Source organism: Tamandua tetradactyla, chromosome 21 (assembly GCF_023851605.1).
Source record: "Tamandua tetradactyla isolate mTamTet1 chromosome 21, mTamTet1.pri, whole genome shotgun sequence".
NCBI classification, from domain to species: domain Eukaryota; kingdom Metazoa; phylum Chordata; class Mammalia; order Pilosa; family Myrmecophagidae; genus Tamandua; species Tamandua tetradactyla.
The window spans coordinates 44,322,754-44,328,133 of NC_135347.1; the positions used below are offsets into that span (position 1 = coordinate 44,322,754).

Consider the following 5,380-nt stretch of genomic DNA (forward strand, 5'->3'; position numbering starts at 1 on the left):
TAAATATGTGCTCTAGTTTAAAACCAAAAGGGCAGAAAATCCCTAGTATATGTACTATACATGGTAGTGCATATTATATTCATGAATTCTGCTTTATTCATAACTAAATAATCATTTAGGACTGTTGTAGCCTTTAAAAATACACATTGAATTTTCCATTCTAGAAGCAATTTATGTTTATGGTAAGAATCCTGGAAAATATAAAGAAGTGTGTGTGTGTGTGTGTGTGTGTGTGTGTATATATATATATATACACATCAATAATCTCACTAAAGACAAACCCTATTACATATTGCCATATGTCTTTCTTATACAGCATCTATGGCATGTTTGAATGTTTCAATGTAATGCTTATCTGAGTCTGCCTTGCACTTCTTAACAGACATTAAAATGTCTGCTCCCTGAGTTTGGTAACTAGAAATTCATATTTGTACCTCCCTATTGAGCAAATCATCATTTTTTTCCTACACAGAAAGAAGCATTGTGCCAGTTTGAAAGGATGTATGTACCCTAGAAAAGCCATGTTTTAGTCCTAATCCTATTTTACTAAGGCAACCGTCTCCTAATCTCTATTCAGTACTGTATGGAGGAAACTGTAATTAGATCATTTCCCTGGAGATGTGACTCAATCAAGAGTGTTTGTTATACTGGATTAGGTGGCAATATGTCTCCACCCATTTTAGCTGGGTCTTGATTGGTTTATTGGAGTCCTATAAAAGAGGAAACATTTTGGAGAATGGGAGATTCAGAGAGAGCAGAGAATGCTGCAGCACCACGAAGCAGAGAGTCCACCAGCCAGCGACCTTTGGAGATGAAGAAAGAAAACATCTCCCAGGGATCTTCATGAAACAGGAAGCCAGGAGAGAAAGCTAACAGATGATGCCATGTTCATCATATACCTTTCCAGAAGAGAGAGAAGCCCTGACCATGTTTGCCATGTGCCTCCTCACTTGAGAGAGAAACTCTGAACTTCATCGGCCTTCTTAAATCAAGGTATCTTTCCGTGAATGACTTAGATTGGACATTTCTATAGACTTGCTTTAATTGGGGCATTTTATTGGCCTTAGAACTGTAAATTAGCAACTTATTAAATTCCCCTTTTTTTCCATTTTTTCCCTTTTTTTCCCATTCTGTTTCTGGTATATTGCATTCCAGCAGCTAGCTAACTAGAACAAGCATTATCTCTTTGACAATGGACCAGTCACCTCCTCATATTTCTATTTGAATTTTCTATAAGTAAGAGTCTTTGCCACTCAGAACTTTTTTGCAACCCTAAATGTGAGGAACAAATCTTACATGTCTCTTAATGTAATCGAAAGGCTTCTTAGGTACAAATTTCCCATTTTTATTATAAGTGATGTTTAAAGTTGAGGTGATTTTTCTTGGTTATAGATGCAAGAAGATTGTCCCCGTGCAACACATATGAGCTCTTTTGTTTTCCCAGAATTTTTTGGGTTGCCAAGGCATTGATTCATCCTGCAGTCATCATGTGCTGTGGAATGGAATGCAATTCTAAAAAAATTGTTGGCAGCCAATTTCTATTGGAGGGAGCTCTTAACTATGTTAAGCACAGAAACAGAATTTTGAACACATGGATTGAACACAGTTACCAGGAAATCAACTGCTGTCTGTGAGTCAATCTGCTTTGATTTTTAAGCTTTAGATAAAAGACCTAAAAAAACAGTGGCATACCTTTGGAAACTTTGCCGAGACTCATGCTTATGGGAGTTACTGGCTTCTTTAATGGAGCTAGTTCAAATCTACATGTGATGACTAAGTGACAACTTGGCCAGGTATCTAGTTATTTGGCCAAGCAAGTACTGTTCTGCTTGTCTCTGTGAGGATATTTTGTGGGTTTAAGTCATCAGTCAGTTGATTGCACCTATAGCTGATTACATTTTCAGTCAACAAGGCTATTTCCTTCGGCAATGCGGTGAGTTGAAAGCTTTAAAGGAAGAAGTGATGATTTCAGCAGTCAGGAAGGATTTTTATCTTTACTTCAGCCAGCCAACTCCACCTGGGGAATTCACCAAACTCTTCACTGAAGTTCCCAGCTTGTGGCCTGCTCCACAGCACTGGGACTTGCCTATCCTCATGCATGCGGAAGCCAGTTCCTATAGTAAACATCATAATATTGATGTTGTATATATTCTCTCTCTCTCTTTCTCACACACACACACATGCACCCTCTTGCTTCTATTTCCCTGGAGAACCTTGACTAACACATTACACAAAGAACACAATGAATAGGACCACACTTATGTGTACATTATAACAAAATTCAAACAGTTTCCTAGACCTAGACCTTCTTCCTATAAGCTATTACCATATTTATGTATGTGTATGCTCCCAGTAATATTATGTGTATATATCCTGTTTTTCCATAGGTGAAAATATAGCATTCATGCCATTTTGCAGCCAACTTCTCTTCTCTTTTATGTTGTCCATTTAAAAGAGTATTTTGAACTGGGGGAGGGCGGTAGCCTGTGAAATGCATTGCAGTCAATGGCGTGGCAATGTCAGCAATCCAGGTGCCTGCCAGGTGGCAGCGGCGGGCCTCTATGCAGCAGGGTGGCCAGGGCTTCTGTGTCCCTCTGGTTCCAGGAAGCAGCCAGCATGGGAGCAGCAGCAGCAGGGGCTGAGGCTCTGGCTGTTCTTGTGATTGAGAAATCAGGATTTAAGAGATGATTTTGATTACTAAATCATTATAGAGATATTCCTTTTTGCTTTCTGGTATATTGGTGTAGACAGAGGGAAATTGTTGAAATTTGTGGACTGTAATCCAGCTGCTTTGATCTCCGATAATGATTGTATAGGTTTTACCTTCTGCCCCTGTGATTGTAAAACCCTTGTGACTAACCTTCATTTGTACTCAGTTATCCAGTTTTTCAATTTTAGAGTCTTGTAATCACTAAAGATAACCCCTAATGTTTGTTAAGGAAGGGTCTTTGGTCTGCTCAGAACTAACCCACCCCAAGTCCAAAGTTGCCTTGATGACCAACACTGGATCTAACCAAAGTGGGCTCTCCTGACATGTGCAGTAGCTTAGACTATAACCTACAAATCACCTATAACTCATAATACTCTTCCATTTCCTTGCCTGTGACTAAGCATATAATCAATCTGCACATGCTCAGTAATTAGATCACCTTTAATTGCATCATCTGTGGCCACTGTACTCATTACCCGAAAGCCTGCTCATCATTTCTCTAATGAAACTATCGAAATTACAGCAGTTCGGGGAGATAGACTTTGGGCTGTTAGGCCACCTGCTCTCTTACTATGCACCTAGTAAGAAACTCTCCTTTTGAAACCCCAGTGTCTTAGGAATTAGTTATGAAGCAGGTTGGGCAAAAAGAATCCACAGCTTTTGTCCAGTAACAGTCTCTCTCCTTCCCCTCAGTCTGAGCTGAGGGAGGCCGGGTCGCCTGGACGGCTGTGTAATGATGCCCACTGGTGGCTGGCTGGTAGTGAGGCCAGCTGAGCCCCAATCCAGGTTCATTAATATCAGCACTAAAAGAACTCAGAGATGACAGGGCCAGTAGGAATAAGTAGTAAAATTTATTAAAAAGAGAAATTTATTTAAAAAAAGAGTACATGTTAAAGAGGTTAACGTAGACTTACCCAAGGAGGGACACGCACTGAGTGGAGTGGGTAGCTTGTTTTATAGGAAAGTTTTGTGGGTAGCAGGTTTCCATAGCAACCTTTGCACACCAGGTATCTTCTTTGTTCAGGTTCCCAAGGTGGTCTTTCAGCACCAGGCAGGTGTTTTCTTTGTTTGAGGAGATAGTAGAGGAGGAAATAGCTCAAGGCTGGTGGTTTGCTATCACATACCTAAAATTTGGGCAGATGGTTAGCAATCTTGATGACCTATGCTTCCTATTAGTCCCAGAATTTTACAAGCTTTTATGGTTTGGAAAGGTTTTGGGGCTTTAGGGGAAATTTTGTCCTAGGAAGTTTGCAGCTGTGGATTAGTTCCTTTGGAATTAGATAAGAAACAAGGGACTTAAAGTTGTCTGTTAACTCAGAGCTGAATAGGAAATCAGGGACTTACAATTGTCCTATTTTATCCTGCTTCAGCTGGAGGGGGCTCCACAGCCAAAGATTGGGAATTCTCTTTATCAGGATATGAAGACTGTTCAATCACCAGGAGCACAAGGTTATCATTGTTGGGATGGGTGATGCAGGGAAAACTGCCATCCTTTACCAAGTTTCTGTGAATAAAGTTGCACATACATTCCCTATAATAGGAAATAATGTAGAAGAGAAAGCTGTTAATAATACATGTTTTCCAGTGTGGGGTATTAGTGGCCAAGAATGTCTTAGTTCTCCTGGAACACTTACTATACTAACATTGAGTTTGTAATAGTTGTTATGGATAGTACAGGCAGAGAAAAGATTTTTATAACTAAAGAAGAACTGTATAAAATGTTAGTGCATGAGGATCTAAGAAAGGTTGGATTCCTGATTTTTGCTAATCATCAATATGTTAATGAATGTATGACTATAGCAGAAGTCTTCCAGCTTTTGAAACTAACTTCTATTAAAGATCACCATGGCATATCCAGGAATGCTGTCCTCCTACAGGTCAGGGATTGTGCCAAGGAATTGAATAGATAGTGTCACGATTTAAGATTAGATGAACTCTACTGACCTCTTCTCATAGACTTCACATAAACAAACTGCTAGACTTTTCCTGAAAGTAGCAAAAATTAATGGTTTAGATACATTTATAATAAACTGATTTAAACTTTTTCTATAAGAAGAAAAATTAAGACCACTCATTTGAAAACAAAGATGAAGTCTTACTTTTCAATTTCCTTTCTAATTAGTTCCTTTCAGAGTAAGGTCTTAAAGCTGTGACTGACATTTTTCTCATAATGAGTCCTCTTCAGACATTGTACAGCCTCTGGTAAGTATAAAGGGAAAGGAAGACATTGTTAACTTTAAGAGCTTTATTATCAGTGTAAACTTCCCTAGTTGAATGTTATTCTCTTCTTGTTCTATTAAGAATCAGCACAGATATTCAGTTTCCAATATTTTAATGCATAGTGTTACTTACGAAAAGCATTTTGCATAAGGTTGTATATGTATTGTGTATATATCTCAAGTTCAAGTTAATGGCTTTAATTTATGTACTAAAGAAAGGTAACCCCCAAATTAATTTATCCTTAGCTGTAACCATATGTGATTAGTACTGGCATTGGTTTTAAGAGCCATTTTGTACTTTTCTCCTTAGGCTCTTCTCTGTATTGTACTAACCAACCCCCAAATCATTAAGCTGATCTTTAAAAAAAGAAAGAAAACAGAAAAAAGCTTGATGTTGTGTTCATAGTTTTTTGTTGATCAAATCACACAGAAACATGTACTGCAACTGAAT

The 5,380-nt window shown here is 38.5% G+C and overlaps 1 pseudogene; it reads left to right on the forward strand.

Moving 5' to 3' along the window:
* The first annotated feature begins 1,928 nt into the window (after window positions 1–1,928).
* LOC143665199 (ADP-ribosylation factor-like protein 5A pseudogene) lies at window positions 1,929–4,643 on the forward strand (annotated as a pseudogene).
* Window positions 4,644–5,380: the final 737 nt, after the last annotated feature.